This window comes from Sorex fumeus, unplaced genomic scaffold (genome assembly GCF_029834395.1).
Source record: "Sorex fumeus unplaced genomic scaffold, SorFum_2.1 ptg000047l, whole genome shotgun sequence".
Classification (NCBI taxonomy): domain Eukaryota; kingdom Metazoa; phylum Chordata; class Mammalia; order Eulipotyphla; family Soricidae; genus Sorex; species Sorex fumeus.
Genome location: NW_026606104.1, coordinates 7,871,154 through 7,888,633, shown reverse-complemented (window position 1 = coordinate 7,888,633; position 17,480 = coordinate 7,871,154). Strand labels below are relative to the sequence as shown.

Below are 17,480 nucleotides of genomic sequence, written 5' to 3'. Positions count from 1 at the left end.
GGTGGGGAGTGGGGGGTGGGGGAGGTGGTTTCTCTTGCTGCTTCAGGATCTGCCTCCTGCTAGAACTCCAGCCAGGATTGTCTCCTCTACTGCTGGGGCTCATCTCTAAGTGAGGATTTACAAAGCTTGTTGCTTATGAACTGGCCCTGGACTGACTCCAAGAAACCTCTAAGAGTCAGCCTTTTGTTTGTTTGTTTCACTGTTGGTTTTGTTGTAGACTGGAAATAAGTTCCTCACTATCTATGTTAAAGAGCCATTAATCTCTGTCATCTTAAGTGAGTCCTTGCTGGCAGACAGCTGGTGACTTAAGATCAATCACATGGTTTAGTTTTCTGCTACCATGAAATGAACTTCCTGTCCTTCCAGGCAGGCTCATTCCTTAAATATAGTTGAAAAAAGTCTCTTTTGGGGGTGAAAGAGATAGTAAAGCAGGCAAGATACTTGCCTTACACATGGCCAAGAAGGGTTCGATCCCTGGCACCCCATATGGTCCCTTGAGCCCCACCATGAGTGATTCCAGAGAGCAAACCCAGGAGTAAACCCTGCACACTGCCAAGTCTCTTTCTGTTCCTGCATCACTCGATCACTTGACATCCTGTTACTTATCAATTTGCTCAAGCGGGCGCCAGTAATGTCTCCATTCATCCCGTCACGTGCTATTGCAACCCAATGGTGTCTGCTCTCTGCAGGAACATGAGAGCCTCAAACCGATCGTTCAGGGTCTTGACGAACAAATCTGAACATCTAGTAGGTGGGCGGCCACGCAATCTTTTGATGTCTTGTGGAATCCAGTCGGTAATGGCTCTAGTTCAGCAGTTGTCTCCAAATCGCATTACGTCTCCAGCTCATCTGATTTTTGAAACCTTGGCAAACAAAACAATGTCCCTGATTCTCGATTGTTGACGGAGGTTGGAACTCCTGATCTTTCCCTCACTTGAGTGAAGCGTGATACTCCAAGCATAGCTCTTTCAATTCCTCTTTGGGAGACCTGACTAGCATTCTCATCCTATTTTCGTAGGGCCCAGGTCCCTGAGGCGTACGTTAATTCAGGAAGAATAGTGGAATCGAAGAGATGTGTCCAGAACTGGAGGTTCTTCATCATCTTAGTTACTTCTTCAATGCTCTTGAAGGCATTCCAAGTCACTGTCTTCCTCCTGAGCAACTCAGGTGCCAGGTCATTTGTCATGTTGACTTCTCAACCTACGTATACATAATGGTTGCATTCGGAGATGTTCATTCTGTTGAGAGGGAATGGAATGTAAAGAACAAGACCGTTTCTCATAAACATTGTCTTCATGAGATTCAGCTGTAGTCTGACATTTCCACACTCACGGTCGAAGTTGGCTAGCATTTGTGCCGCTTGGCTAATGTTTGGTGTAATTAGAATGATGTCATCAGTAAAGCAGAGGTGGGGTAGTTGCCAACCGTCTATCTTCACTCCCATTCCTTCCCAGTCCAGTCGTCGCATGACATTCTTGAGGGTGGCACTGAAGAGCTTCAGTGAAATGATAACACCCTGCCGAACTCCTCTCTTGACGTCAATGATCACTTCCCTGTAGAATGGTGAGATCCTGGTAGTGAATCCGTAATACAGCTCATGGAGGATCCTGATGTATTGAGTTTGAATGCCCTGTTTGGCTAGAGCTTCAATGATTGCTTCTGTCTCAACAGAATCAAAGGCCTTCTTTAAATCAATGAACGTTAGACAGAGCAGCATTTTGAACTCCCGAGAAACCTCAATCAGCTTGGTTACCGTGTGGATATGGTCGTTTGTGCTGAATCTCTTTTGGAACCTGCCTTGCTCACGTGGTTGTCCTTCATCTATTGTTCTGCCAATCCTATTCAAGATGACTCAAGTGAACAGCTTGTAGACGAGAGACAACAGGCAGATTGGGCGATAGTTGCCAATGTAGTGGATGTCTCCCTTCTTCTACAGTAGAACAGTCCTGCTTGTTTTCCACTGGGACTGAACCTTGCATTCAGACAGGTAGCATGTGAAGAGCCGAGCCAGTGTATTGATGAGTACTGATGGCAGGTTCTTCAGGTGTCCAGGTCTGACCTTGTCTAGGCTGGGTACTGTTCGCTTCTTTACCGACGAAATGGTGTGTTGGATTTTGGAAGGGAGAACATTGGGAATGACATATCCATCCTGAGAATTTGGTAGGTGGACAAGTGGATGTGGCTATCAAAGAGATCCGAATAGAAGTCATGGATAATCTTCTCCATTGACCTTCTGGAAGATGTGATAGATCCATCAGGACATCAGAGGGCAGTCATCTTGGTCTTGTACTTGGCAAAGGACAGGCAGGCTCTGTGAACGCTTTTCCCGGCTTCTTTCACATCTGCCAACACTGCTGCTCTTCTCTCTTTGAGGTCTTCCTTTATCACTTCTCTGCACTGCTTTGTGTGCTCAGATGTTTGCTGGCGGTTGCCTGAGGCTTGCGCCCAGCCACAATGGCAAATGAGCTTGAAAGTTTTCAAAGACAGGGGTTTTTTTGTGGCTATCTCTCTCTGCGTTCCTCGCACAATCATGGAGGTGCTGAATGAGTTGATTGTATTCTTTGTCAATGTTGTCAACAATGGCATCTTCCCATGTTGTTGCAATAGTGCCAAAGAGCTCCCAGCTGGTGGTCATTCTGGAAGTTCTCTTCTTAAATTTTGCAGCCCTTTCTCCCCGCTCTGTGAAGTAGAATTTTGCACAAAGGAGATGGTGGTCCAATCCTGTTTGGAATTTCGGGACAACAGCAATATCATTCAGGCAAAACTGTTGATTGAATATGATGTGGTCAATTTCATTGTGGAACTGTCCACCGGGAGACTCCCATGTCCAACATTTAGATTCGGCCTTCTGGAACTGTGAGTTACCATGGATGTTCTTGGTCTACATGATGAACCTGGACAGTCTCTCACCCTGTTCGTTCCATTCTAGGCCATGGGCCCTGATGTGGAGTTCTTTGGCAGATCTTCTAGGTCCTATCTTGGCATTAAAATCACAAACAATGATCTTGTAGAAGGTGTTATCTTCTTTATAAAACTTCTCCAGCTCCATGTAGAACTTCTCGATTTCTTCTTCATCATAATTGGATGTTGGTGCATAGACAACGAAGATAGAAACTGCCGGCAGTGAGCCACATCTACTCAAGTGTAATTGTCTGATTCAGATTGTTAGGCATTGGAATGAATCAATGCTCATGGCCAAGTTCGTGTTGACAAGGACACCAACACCACAGATTCCTCTTTTGTCACATGTTCTGAGGAACAGTTCTTCTCCAGTGTCGAAACGGCATGATGTGGTTGAGCCTTCTTGTCTTGGTCAGACCAATGATGTCGTACTTGATCTTTCATGCATGCACCATCAGATTCTCGATGGATGCATCTGATGCCAGTGTACATACATGGAAAGCACAGTCATTTTAGTCCTTTTTCGTTTTGACAGCCAAGTTTAGCCTTGAGATTTTATCAGCGTTTCCTTCCTCATTTTTCTTAACGCTGCTGTATTGATGGCTATTTCAGGGTCAGGGGAATGAGACCCATTGTATTTACTGTTTTTGGCATTATCAAATACACTATGGATAGCTTGCTAGGCTCTGCCGTGCGGGCGGGATACTCTCGGTAGCTTGCCAGGCTCTCCGAGAGGGATAGAGGCTTTTAGGGCACCCTTGCAGGTGTTCCCATGGTTCAAACCATATTGGAATTCCATTAAATATGGTGCAGTAATCTTGGAAGATGGGTATTAAGTGTCTTATGCTGCTTTTCTGCCGCAAAGCAGCCACGCGGTCCGGAAAGAGGCCTAGAGTGTGGGGATAGCTGGGTAGTGGAGGTCTGCCGATGAGGTATTTATCTGGTACCTATCTGGTACCAGTAGGGTGGGGCTTCTGGGTATGATCGCTGGGTCGGCCAGAGATTGGTGGAAGAAGGCATGGCAGGGCAGGGTGGGGCTTCTGGGTTTGATCCCTCAGTCGCTGGAGATTGGTGGGAGCAGACAGAGGATCTCTGCTTCTGGGTCCCACTGAGCCTGGAGTCCAAGGTCACAAAGTTCCGCTTACCTGGTTTTGTGGGGCTTCACTTGTGCATGAGTCTTGGTCCAAGTGTCCAGAAAGTGGCCTGCAGTGTGGCTGCGGCTGGGTAGTGGAGGATTGCGAGAGCCTCTTCCTGCATATTAGCTTTTAATCCCAGATTCTACTATTTCTTCCAAGATGCTTCGAGGCTTGTGACCTTCATGAAAATAATAGTCCCTTACTCTGGTATCTTATGAAGTAAAGGTAAAGGTAAAGGTAAAGGCCCTCCCGTTGATCGTCGATTTGCTCAAGCGGGCCCAGTAACGTCTCCATTGGAGACTTTGTTGTTACTGTGTCTGGCATATCAAATGCTCTCGGTAGCTTGCGGGACTCTCCGAGAGGGGCGGAGGAATCGAACTCGGGTCGGCCATGTTGGCCACTTGTAAGGCGAACACCCTACCCACTGTGCTATCGCTCCGGCCGTCTTATGAAGTAATTTGTAGATTACAGGTCTTTCCTTTTTGCCTATTTGATCTGTCAATACAGCATCTATAACTCTTTACTAAGTTTGATGTAACTGGTGCCCTGAGAGTAACAGTTCTTGGCTCTGCTTTATCCCACACTGTAAATTGGCATCAGCTTCTTCCACTAGTCTTAAATTACTTAGTCCTTCCACTCTCCAGCCAACTTGTACACATCTGTGACGAGAGAGAGAGAGAGAGAGAGAGAGAGAGAGAGAGAGAGAGAGAGATAGGGAGAAACAGAGACAGACACAAAGATTGGAACCAAGACCCTTGGATTTAAATTATTCATCAAAGATGGGAAAGATATGTGCTTCGGAGGCAAAATAGACTGCTTGCTTACAAGCAAATGAAAGTTAAAACAGGATATTCATTTGCTACCCAACAACTCCTTCATCCCTTGCCTGGGCTCCTAAAATAATTTCTTGAGTTCTTCTCTTTTCTACCTCCAACAAATTCTCTGCACCATATCCAGTATTCTTGTAGAATTCACATCAAGCCCCTGACTTGCTTAAGTTCCCTTTTTTTGGGGGGGTCACACCCGGTCATGCACAGGGGTTATTCCAGGCTCATGCACTCAGGAATTACTTCTAGCGGTGCTTGGGGAACCATATAGGATGCTGGGAATCTAACCAGATTGGCCGTATGCGAGGCAAATGCCCTACCCGCTGTGCTATCGCTCCTGCCCCTGTTTAAGTTCTTTTGAGGGTCACCTGTTAGAGATCAGAGAGCCAAGTCCATACTTGGGCCTCTAGCCTCTGCTCTGCTGCCTCCCCAAATCCATTCCCTGTGCTCCTCTGGGTGATTTTGTTCTCTCTTGGGTGCCAGGACCTGGCAAGGTCTTTCCTCAGTAAGGACCCATGTACATAGTGTGCCATGTCCAGAGCATGCCAGAGGAGCTCCTGACTCTATTCCTAGCTGGCTCCTTCTCAGCCTGCAGGTTTCAGACTGAACATCACCTTTCCATGGAGGCCTTCTCTCACTATGTATCCTAATATCACTGTATCACTGTCATCCTGTTGTTCATCGATTTGCTAGAGCAGGTGCCAGTAACATCTCCGTTCGTCCCAGCCCTGAGATTTTAGCAGCCTCTCCTTATTCGTCCGTCCCAAAGGTGCGTATTGAAGACTCTTTCAGGGTCAGGGAATGAGATCTGTTATGTTACTGTTTTTGACATATTGAATACACCACGGGGAGTTTGCCAGGCTCTGCCATATGTATCTTAGTAGTACAAGTATTATAGGACAAGTCCTTCCACTGACTAGTAGTAGTATAATAATGAAATAATAGCTAAGAGAAAGAGGTCACTCCTATTATTCACTATCATTGAACTGTATTGTTTGCTTTGTGACTTAGTTGTTCTCTATTTTTCTGCTGGTTTGCATATTGTGCATCTCCTCAGCTTGAACAAAGACTCTAAGTTTCTAACTCCTGGTACAGTGCCTGACATGAAGGGGGCAATTAGTACTGGCTGAAGGAATAAAGTGGTAGAATTTGAAAAATAATTTAAAACTCATCTAAGTTCAGGTCATTGTGACCCAGTCCAAATCTTTATTTCCAAGTCACTCTAAACCAGAGGTACTGTTGAGGTTACTTGCACTGTGGTGTTTGTGCTTGTAGAGAACCAAAAAGATGAATAGGGAGAAGATGTTTTCCTTTCCCTAATTGGTTTTTACCTTACTTGTCTTCTGACAGCTCCTTTACTTTTTATCAGAGAGACAAAGAATGACTCGGAGTGTTTATTCTTAGTTAAGCAGCCGACTGTGTGGCCCCTCCTTCGGGCGGACGTTGTAGCTGAGCGAGTTCTACATCAATGTTCATTTGTTTGTTTATGTATCTTAAAGATTTCGTCTGTTGACTTTTCTAATTACACTTAATGAAATGTTTTCCAAGATTAATTTCCAAGATTAATTGTGACTCCTGAATTCTTTTGAGGTTTATTTATGGGACTCTGAAGCATGGCGAATAAATGAGCTTGTATGGCTGAGCTGGAAGTGGTTTGTGGGCGTGGCTCCCACATACCTAGCTTTTGGCAGTTTAATTTCTTGGGAAACTTGGTTCTCAGTTGTTACAGTCTATCCAGAGGCACAGCGTTGGGTTTTGGTGTGTCAGTGGGCCCACGGGCACCATCAGGCTGCTGATGCACTTGCCTGTGGGTCCAGATTGACCTGCCAGCAATGCTGCTCCCCTGGGCCCCAGTAGTGACAGCAGCAGTGATCCGGGCAGGGACCAGGATCAGTTCCAGGGCTGTTACAGGAAGCCACTTGGGCATTCTGGGCAGACTGCAGAAACCAGTGCAGCAGTGTCTGACCAGGGGTCACATGCCCTCATCCTTGGTCTCCAGACAGCTGGCCCTTGGGAAGGTTTTCCTTCTTAACATGCTGCGGGTGGCATGGGCTTTTCCGTTGAGGAAATGGTTGTGGTGAATTTCCGGGGCCCCATGGTGAGGACCCGGAGCACCTCCTCAACTCCGGGACATCAATACCCATGCTCCGCAGTGATTCCAAGTCGGACCTGAAGAGCCCTGTACAGACCCCTTAAAAACTCTGTCATGGCCCATAGTGCTGAGAGCTGCAAGACCTTCTCCAGGGTGCTTTTTAGCCTCAACTGAGCCTTTTGAGACAGAGATGGATGAGTGTAATAATTCTGCCACAGTCCTTAACAAAAGCATTACCCACATAACATTTTTTCTAACAGTGCCTGGAAGCACTGTTGGAAAAAAATGTCTCTGAGAATCATGGGGAACCACGTCAAACATTGAAAGAAACCATCAATACAACAAATAAATGTTATTATTATTATCATTTATTTATTAAATTTTCTCATTTTACGGTAATTTAGGTCCCACCAATCAGGGTCAAAATGGTCAAGGAATTTGATAAGAGTTTGGGGTGGAAGGGGAATAAGTGAAAATATTCAGAACTTAGACCCCAAATGAACATAGTGGGTTCTCTTTCCTGGGTTCATTTTTATGTCTTCTATAGGAAGAGAGATCATCTAGTGAAGAGGAACTGGAGGTCTGAGGAAAGAAGCAGAGAGTAGTGTGAGAGTGAATGGATGGAAGAAAAGTAGATGACTTGCAGCACTAAAGCAGCGTCTGAAATGGGTCTGGCCAGCAGGAGTTCAATGGGGCCACAGCGATGGGCTTTAATTTAACCACAATGGAAAGAAAGATCTTTTTTGGGAAAGGAAACAACATAAATAAAGTTAAGTGCCTGAAATTACATGATGTGTAAATAGTATTTTAAAAATATTGTAGGGGGCCAGAAAGTTAGTATAGGGTTTCTGACTTTTGCCTTGTATGTGACCAGCACTGAATAGGTCCCTGTGTACTGCCTGGAGTGACCCTTGAGGATAGCCAGATGTGCCTCCTGAGGCAGAGTGTGATTCAACTCCTCCACCCCAAATGTTAGAAGCCAGAAGCAATTCAGCTCCAATTTCCACTTACAGAGCTGAAAAGATCCTGGCACCTCCTCTTAGAAGTGAATTGTATAGCAAACCACACTCAAGTGCAAAGGCTCAATGGAGGGCCTTGGGCTGTAGAATGACTATAGAAGCCTTTAGATATGTCTGATCCACTTCTATTCATATAATACAATATCAGGAGGGTGCTTATAGCAACAATAGCTGGAAATGGCTAAAACAGGCTGAGTGTCTACTATAAACAGCTCACTCACTAGTCAGTTAATAAAGCACAAAAGCGGAATATGTCATCAAATTATAATTAGTATTCAATGTGTGTCTAGATTTCTGTTCAACTAGAAGCCCGTAAAGCTATGCACTTATTACTAATCAGACCTTATTAATAGGTTGTCTCATTTTCTTGTATTAATCAAATCCAATAGGATCTATTCTTGTCGGTGTAACCCACTGATTTTAACTCATGATGTTCCACCTTAAGATAGGTAAGTGAACTGAATTCTTATAACTATCTACTCCCCAAATCTCACTCTACTTTATAGCCATTTGCACTAAATGTTTTCTTTCACTTAACATATATTTATAAAATGTTTATTCTATAACTAGTGCCATGACTGACCCTATAGATGCATGTAAGCCAGATAAAATAGACCCCTTAAATTAGCAGACACAATGGATTGTGTGTTTTTTTTTAATATGGAACGCTTCACGAATTTGCGTGTCATCCTTGCACAGGGGCCATGCTAATCTTCTCTGTATCGTTCCAATTTTAGTATATGTGCTGCCGAAGCGAGCACTGGATTGTGGTTTGAGGGTGAAAAAAAAAGAAAAAATATAGGTAGAGATATCAGATTAAAGAAGATGTTCAATTAATTTTTTATTTTATATAGATTAAAAAGTTATTACTAAATAAATTAAGTTGTATGCAATAAGAAAATTTATGGAGATTTGGAGTAGGAGTTTTTTTACCTTGTCTGAGGAGATGAGAAAAGTTTCCTGAAGACATATAACTTTAAACCTAAAACTGATTTTGTTTGTTTGTTTTTGAGTCACACCTGGCGATGTTCAGGGGTTATTCCTAGCTCTGTACTGAGGAATTATTGCTGACAATTCTCAGAGACCATATAGGATGCCGGGTATTAAACTCAGGTCAGCTGCATGCAAGGCAAGCGCACCACCTTTTGTACTATCGCTCTGCCTCCTGAAACCTAAGTTTTATTTTAGGTACCAAGTCTTTTTCAGTGGTGTTTCTAAAAAGGATTTGATCTCTGCAAAATACCTTCTGTCAGCTCTTGGGTGTGGCCATTCTTTTTCCATAGGATTTTTTCCATCATGAAAGGAGCAGAAGGTCTTTGAACTTTTCTGTTTTTGTATAAAACTTATCATTTTCTAATATAAAATTTCTTTGTCTCCATATGACTAAGTAGGACTGTCCTGTGAGTTCCTGAGAAACAAATACTACCAGGTATCCTTCTGGGTTCCAGTGAGTAAAGATTTTAAAGTTCAGAAAATAGTTTTGGGGTTTGATCCCCAGCTCCACGTGGCTCCTGAGCACTTCCCAAAAATGGAACAACACCATTTTCTAAAGCCCTTGCACTGAACCACCAGCCTGGTTAGCTAAGTACTGCCAGCTTAGTAGGCTCCCTGCTCAAAAACTTTTTAAGGTTTTACCACTTTTGCTGACACATATTTAGGCCATACACCACATTTATTGGTATCATGTACAAAGTGAGTTATGTTCTATATATATAGTTTTTGAAATTTTTTAACATTTTTTGGCCATACCCAGTGATTCTCAGGGCTTACTCCTGCCTCTGTGCTCAGGGATCACTCCTGGTGGGAATAGGGAAGGGCATGTGGTGCTCTGGGGATGGAAACCAAGTCAGGCAAGTGCAAAGCTACTGCAATACTAGGCTAACTGCTGTACTATTGCTCTGGCCCAGATTTTTTTCCTTTAAAAATATTTAATAAGAATATAACTTAGAAATACTAAATTTTCTAAAAAAAATTTATTAGTGAAACACTATGAGGTACAGTTGTAGACTTACAAACTTTTGTGCTTGGGTTTCAATTATACAATGATCAAGTACCCATCCCTTCACCAGTGCCCATTTTCCACCACCACTGATCTGAGTATCCCTCCCACCCCACTCCCTCCCCTCCCCCCCATCACCACCCGTCCCACCCTGCCTCTGTGGCAGGGCATTCCCTTTTGTTCTCTCTCCTTTTGGGTGCTGTGGTTTGCAAAAGAGGCATTGAGTGGCAATCATATTCGGTCTATAGTCTACTTTCAGCATGCATCTCTCATCCTGGGAGGATCCTCCGAACACCCTTTATTTGGTGCTCCCTTCTCTATCTGAGCTGCCTTTTCCCCTAGCATGTGTGGCTGACCTCCAAGCCATGGAGTAAACCTCCTGGTACTTATCTCGGCTATTCTTGGGTGTTAGTCTCCTATTTTGTTGCTTTATGTTCCCCAGATGAATGCAATGGCCCAGATTTTTTTTAAACCTTTTTATTTTCTTTTATTCCCCCTAAGCCCCACTTTAATTTTTTAATTTTCTAATTTTTTTTCCTTTTCCGGTCACACCCAGTGATGCCCAGGGGTTACTCTTGGCTCTGCACTCAGGAATTACTCCTGGCGGTGCTCAGGGGACCATATGGGATGCTGGGAATCAAACTCAGGTCAATCACGTGCAAGGCAAACACCCTACCCACTGTGCTATAGCTCCAGCCCCACTTTAACTTTTTTAAAGGGTTGGTTTTTGTCACTGTTTTGTTTTAATATCTCTTAGCTCATTTTTGATCTTCAAGAGCTGGAGATGCATCCGAATAGGAGGCCTGTATCACTGCAGACAGTCAGATCCCGATCACCCCTCAGTTCATTTGCCTTCTCCATGGGTCAGGAACCAGCACTGTAGAGCAGTGTCTGCGTAGAGCACACGTTTCAGATCTCCTGATGACTCACAATGAACCGTTTAACTGCTCTCTCATGTAAGGCAGAACTGTGTACATTGTTTTGCTGCTGGTCACAGGGCTGACACCTGAGAGAGCTATTGACGGGTCAGTGCAGCCCAGTCCCTTCTCAGGGAACTTGAAAGTGGAGATGGAAGGAGAAAGAGAATGAGTCTTTCCATATGGCCAGAACCATAAAAGTAAATTTGGCTGTGACTGCCAGTTTCCAGCTGCCATATGGCTTGAGTCCATGAGAAGCAGATGCAGAGATAAACAACGAAGAAAGTCCCTTGAATTCTGTTGACTTTCCTGTTTTAATTCCAGTCCTTCTGACATCTGGCTACTTAGACTTCAGCCTTTGACTTAAGATAGACTTCTACTTTTTTCCCTTTTGACCTAAAACTGTTCAAACTGAGATCTGGAGAGAGAGCTCAGTGGGCTGAGAGCCTACAAGAGACCCAGAGTTGGTCACCCGCGCCACATGGTTCACTGAGTATTATCAGATGTGGCTTAACACCCCCCTCCCAAATTGTTCAAATTGGTCTGTACTATTTGTAAAAATAAACACCCTGGTACTTGGAGTGTTAGTACCAATTGGTAAGGTGCTTATCTTGCACATGGCTAATCTGGGTTCCATTCCCCGCCTTCCAGATGGTCTCCCCTGTGCACAGAACCTGGAGTAAACCCTGAACACAGCCAGATATAACCCACAGAAAACAAAAAAACCTTTAAAAACAGGTCTTCTCCATCAATATAAACATCCTGATGAATCCCACAAAGCTCCATTGAGAGAACTGTTTTTCAGACTCATCCTGTGGTGTGCCACTGTTCCTTCCTCAGCGCTGGCCTCCTCTCATCCATCTTGTTGGGAAAGTGCTCTGTGAGGGGGCAGGGTGAGAGGGGCCACACCCACAATGCTCAGGGCTTACTCCTGGTCTGGGCTTATGGGTCATTCCTGGCAGTGCCAACAATTGAAAGGACATCTGTAGCTCCTTATCTCCTGTATTATCTCTCCAACCCCTTGCTGGACAAGTCAAATGACAAAATATTGATGAATCAGAGGGAACAGAGAGACAGCTCAATCTGCTGAGCGCATGCTGTGCATACAGAAGATGCAGATTTGGTTCTCTGCACAGCATGGTCTCCACAGCATTTCTAATGAGTCATTCCGGAACACAGCCAGGAGTAGTCCTAGTAATGCTGCTGGGTATGACCCCAAAACCAAATCTAACCAAAGAAAAATAAACCCCAGTTAGAAATTTTAAATCACCGGTTTAGGTTTTTCCTTAGTTTATCTGAATGCTGGGGTTTCCTTGGGTAATGAGAAGCACTTTTGCAGCTAGTAGGTTTGCACTTAAATATTTGTTGACTTTCCAATAAGCTAGTCTTTGACCCTCAAACTGCAATTTGTACCATACAGAACTTAATTGTCTCTATGATAACACAGGGCTTACCACATCTTTGTTTTATTTAAAGAAGGAAATCACTATTTACTTCTGATTGTATATTTTGTGTATATTTCAAGGCACAAATTCCCAAACTTAGTCATTCTTGTAATAAAACATTGTCAAACTGCAACAATGAAAAACAGTGACTCTAATCTAGAGTTCTTTTTGAGAAAGAAAATGATTTGCCAGTACTACATTTGCCAAGCATTTTAGAATCCAGTTTTTTTCCCTCAATTTTGTTCACTTTGAGGTCTAATTTTTTCCTAATGAATTTAAAATTTGTGTACAATGATAAAACAACACTGGTGGGGTTTTTTGTTGTTGTTGTTGTTTGTTTGTTTGTTTTTGTCCTTTATTTTTGGTCATACCCCGCGATATGCAGGGGTTTCTCCTGACTCTGCACTCATCAATTACTCCTGGAATTGCTCGGGGAACCATTTGGGATGTCAGGGATTGAACCCCAGTCCACCAGGTGCAAGGCAATTGCCCGACCCATTGTACTATCACTCCGGTTCTGCAACATAGTTTTTTGTTTGTTTGTTCAGTTTGATTTTTGGACCTCACCTGGCTGTGCTCAGGGTTTGTTCCTGGCTCTGTGTTCAGGGGTCACTTCTGGCAAGGCTTGGGGGACCCAGTGGGTTACTAGAGATTGAACCTTGGTCAATGTTGTACAAGGCAAGCACCTTCCCTGCTGTACTATCTCTTGGTCCCCACAACACAGATTTTTATGGAGTAAAGCCTAGAAGAATAAAAACTGTAGATTGAATAGTAATATAAATCTTAGTATAATATGAAGCCCAGCAAGCTACCGAGAGTATCTTGCCCGCACGGCAAAGCCTGGCAAGCTACTCGTGACATATTCGATATGCCAAACACAGTAACAACAAGTCTCACAATGGAGATGTTACTGGGCTTGCTCGAGCAAATCGATGAACAATGGGAGAACAGTGCTACAGTGCATAATATGAAGAAGAGGGAAAATTTTGGTACTACAGATTTTCCCTTGAGGTGCTGGATTTAAATCAGCTGAAATGTGTTTCTCTCTTTTTTTTTTTTCTTTTTGGGTCACACCTGGCGATGCACAGGGGTTACTCCTGGCTCTGCACTCAGGAATTACTCCTGGCAGTGCTCGGGGGACCATAAGGGAAGCTGGGAATTGAACCTGGATTGGCAGCATGCTAGACAAATGCCCTACCCACTGTGCTATAGCTCCAGCCCCTGAAATGTATTTCTGTACAACTTACCCTTTGATAAAAGTTTGCTTAATTAAAAAAAAATCACAGTTCAATAATTGCCCTTCCACATGGTTCATTATGTTTTTCAACACATTTCCTTTTCGGAAAGTGTATATGTGGGTGTGGTGATGAGTGAGAGGGGGGCACAGAAATTGGGAGGGACAGTTTTCTCTGTATCCTGACTTTTAAAAAATAGTTTATGATGAATATGTTTTTAAATATATTGGGACCAGGGATGGTACTCAATGTTAGAACATTTGCCTTACATCTAAGAGGTCCTGGGTTTATTTAATGAATGAAGCAAGACACATACACACACTCTCACATACACAAAACTAAAATATATATTTAATATAGGGTCTTTTTTATTTTTTGTTGCCTTCGAGTCACACCTGCTAGTGCTTAGAGCTCACTCCTGGCTCTGCAACTCAAGAATCACTCCATCATTCCTGATAGGGCTCTGGAGACCCTGTGGAGTTCTGTGGGTTGAACTCAGGCTGGCAGTGTGCAAGGCAAGCTCCCTACCCACTGTATTGTTGCTCTGGCCCTAAAATCTCACTTTTATTGGTTGAATAGTATTGAATTGGTTGAATAGTATTGCTGCTCTGTTGAATGAATATTCTGTACTTTATTTAACCACTCTCATTTTCTGTTGAACATTTTAATATATATATATTTTTAAATTACCAACATAAAACCTAAGCCAAAAAAGGATAAAAAGAGAAGGGTGGTAGGAAGCAATTTTTTTTTGAAAACCCTGTACTAAACTAAAATACGTAACCTCAGTAGGATCTGAAGTTAATTCATTTCTATCACCGCAGCTACTTTAGCAAACCTGGTTCCTCTCATAATTGCAACATCATGCAGAGTTAGTGATGAATTTGCACAAAAATGGGTTTTTTGTTTGCTTGTTTGTTTGGTTTGGTTTGGGAGCCACACCCAGCAATGCTTAGGGGTTACGTCTGGCTCTGCATTCAGGAGTTACTTCAGGCAGTGCTCAGGAGAAGAAACGGGTTGCAAAACCTGGGTCAGCAGTGTGCAAGCTAAGTGCCTTACCTGCTGTACTGTCTCTCCAGCTACTTCCTTAGCATTATTTTGCAGTAATATTACTGTTAAAAGTCTAATTTCAGACATCTTGCCAAAGAACAATCAAAAAGAGATGTAGTGGGGCTGAAGAGAGAGTATAGCAGATAAGGTGCTTGCTTTGTGCACAGCTGACTCAGGTTCAATCCCTTGCAAATCCGTATGATCCCCTGAGCACTGCCAGGAGTGATTCCTGAGTGCAGAGCCAGGAATAGTCCCTGAGTATCTCTGGGTGTGGCTCTCCAAAAGAAATGTAGTGCCCTAACACTGAATGTTATCTTTAAAAATAACTCTTACCAATTCAGTAGGCAATATTTAAAACTTTAATATTGTTTTAATTGGGATTTTTTCATTAATAATGAAATTAAAACAATATATTGTTATTAACCCTTTTTATTCCTTTTTTACTTACAGGAGTCTTTTTTTTTTAAATTTTTATTAGTGAGACACCATGAGGTACAGTTGTAGACTTACAAATTTTTGTGCTTGGGTTTCAGTTATACAATGATCAAATACCCATCCCTCCACCAGTGCCCATTTCCCACCACCATGGATCCCAGTATCCTATCCACCCCTCCAGCCCCCCCCCCTCCATCCCACCCTGCCTCTGTAGCAGGGCATTCCCTTTTGTTCTCTCTCTCCTTTTGGGTGTTGTGGTTTGCAAAAGAGGCAATGAGTGGCAATCATGTTTGGTCTATAGTCTACTTTCAGCATACTTCTCCCATCCTGGGAGGAACCTCTCAACACCCTTTATTTGGTACTCCCTTTTCTATCTGAGCAACCTTTTCCCCTAGCATGTGTGGCTGGCCTCCAAGCCATGGAGCAAAATTCCTGGTACTAATCTCGGCCATTCTTGGGTGTTAGTCTCCTATTTTGTTACTTTATGTTCCCCAGATGAATGCAATCTTTCTATGTCTATCTCTCTCTGACTCATTTCGATTAACATGATACTTTCCATGTAGTACCACTTGTCTGTAAATTTCATGACTTCATCTTTTCTAACAGCTACATAGTACTCCATTGTATAGCTGTACCAAAGTTTCTTTAGCCAGTCATCTGTTCTCGGGCACTCAGGTTTTTTCCAGATTCTGGCTATTGTAAAGAGTGCTGCAATGAACAAACAAGTGCAGATGTCACTTCGACTATACTTTTTTGCCTCTCTGGGATATATTCCCAGGAGTGGTATTGCTGGGTCAATTGGGAGCTCAATTTCTAATTTACTTACAGAAGTCTTATGCACCATTATTTTACTTTATTTTTATATTTTTCTTATTGTTTTGTGAGTGTTCTTTATATTTGTACATTATTATTAAAGTTTTGGTAACATGTTTATAATAGTGTTAACGTTTATGGTTTTGATGATTAGGTACTGCAACTCACCACTACCAGAGTGCTCAAGACTCTGAGTGTAGAGCCAGGAGTAACCCCTGAATACTGCAGTGTGGCCCAAATGCCAAAAAAAAATATGGTATTGTAACACATTGTGAAATATATGCACAAACTTATTTTTCATCATTATACAGCAGCTAGGTTATGTTTAAATATTCAACAAATTTCATCATGCATGTGAAAAATTTTCTATAATGAGTTGTCAGGGTATTTTTTTGTGTGTGGGGGGGGGATGCTAGGGAGAGAACCCAGGTCCTTGCATATGAAAGGCAAATACAAACCACTGAACCACACACACATCCCTGGCCCTTACTTTGAAAATTAATTTTTTTGGTTTTCCTTATTTTTCTTTTAAGTTTGCAAATTTTAAAGCTTAATGTACCTGTTCATAGTTTTCAAAATAAGCTTCATCAAAAATAAAGTCAAGGGGCTGGAGCGATAGCACAGCGGGTAGGGCATTTGCCTTGCACGTGGCCAACCTGGGTTCGATTCCCAGCATCCCATATGGTCCCCTGAGCACCACCAGGGTAATTCCTGAGCGCAGAGCCAGGAGTGACCCCTGTGCATTGCTGGGTGTGACCCGAAAAGCAAATAAATAAATAAATAAAAATTAAAATTAAAAATAAATAAATAAAGTCAGCCGTCGCCACACTCCAGGACGCTTTCCGGACCCGCGCGGCAGCTCCGGCCGAGACCCACGCACAACTGAAGACCCACAGAACAAGACTTCCACTCTCGACACTACTTCCACTACCCAGCCGTCGCCACACTCCAGGACGCTTTCCGGACCCGCGCGGCAGCTCCGGCCGAGACCCACGCACAACTGAAGACCCACAGAACAAGGTAAGCGGAACTCTCTGAGACCTTGGACTCCAGGCTCGGCGGACCCAGGGACAGAGCTTCTCTGCTTGCTCCCACCACCACAGGTGACAAAGGGATTCTAATTAGGAGCCCCACCCTACCCTGCCCTGTCTGCTTCCATCAACCACCCAGGGATCGAATTGTGCACAGGAGACCCAACCTACCCAGATAAATATCCCACTGGCAGACTTCCACTCTCGACACTACTTCCACTACCCAGCCGTCGCCACACTCCAGGACGCTTTCCGGACCCGCGCGGCCGCAAGCGGCCACGCGACACATCATAAGACACTAAATACCCGTCTTCTGGAATTGTCGTACCATATTTGATAGGGTTCAAATATGGTAACACCTACAAGGGTGATTAGAGGTCACCCCAAAAGCCTCTATACCTCTCGGAAAGACTGGCAAGCTACCGAGAGTATTCCGCCCGCACGGAAGAGCCTGGCAAGCTATCCGCTGTGTATTCGATATGCCAAAACCAGTAACTACAACTGGTCTCATTCACCTGACCCTGAAGGCTTCACCGACATGGCAGCACTGAGAAGGATGAGAAAGGAGAGGCCGACAAAA

General features: G+C 43.6%; 2 non-coding genes across 2 annotated transcripts; both read right to left on the bottom strand.

Moving 5' to 3' along the window:
• Window positions 1–8,629: 8,629 nt before the first annotated feature.
• Window positions 8,630–8,736, bottom strand: LOC130032292 (U6 spliceosomal RNA). Its single transcript, XR_008793828.1, has one exon. It is a non-coding gene; the product is annotated as a U6 spliceosomal RNA (small nuclear RNA).
• A 5,593-nt stretch (window positions 8,737–14,329) lies between these two features.
• On the bottom strand, window positions 14,330–14,461 carry LOC130032211 (small nucleolar RNA SNORA66). Its single transcript, XR_008793766.1, has one exon. It is a non-coding gene; the product is annotated as a small nucleolar RNA SNORA66 (small nucleolar RNA).
• Between the last annotated feature and the right edge of the window lie 3,019 nt (window positions 14,462–17,480).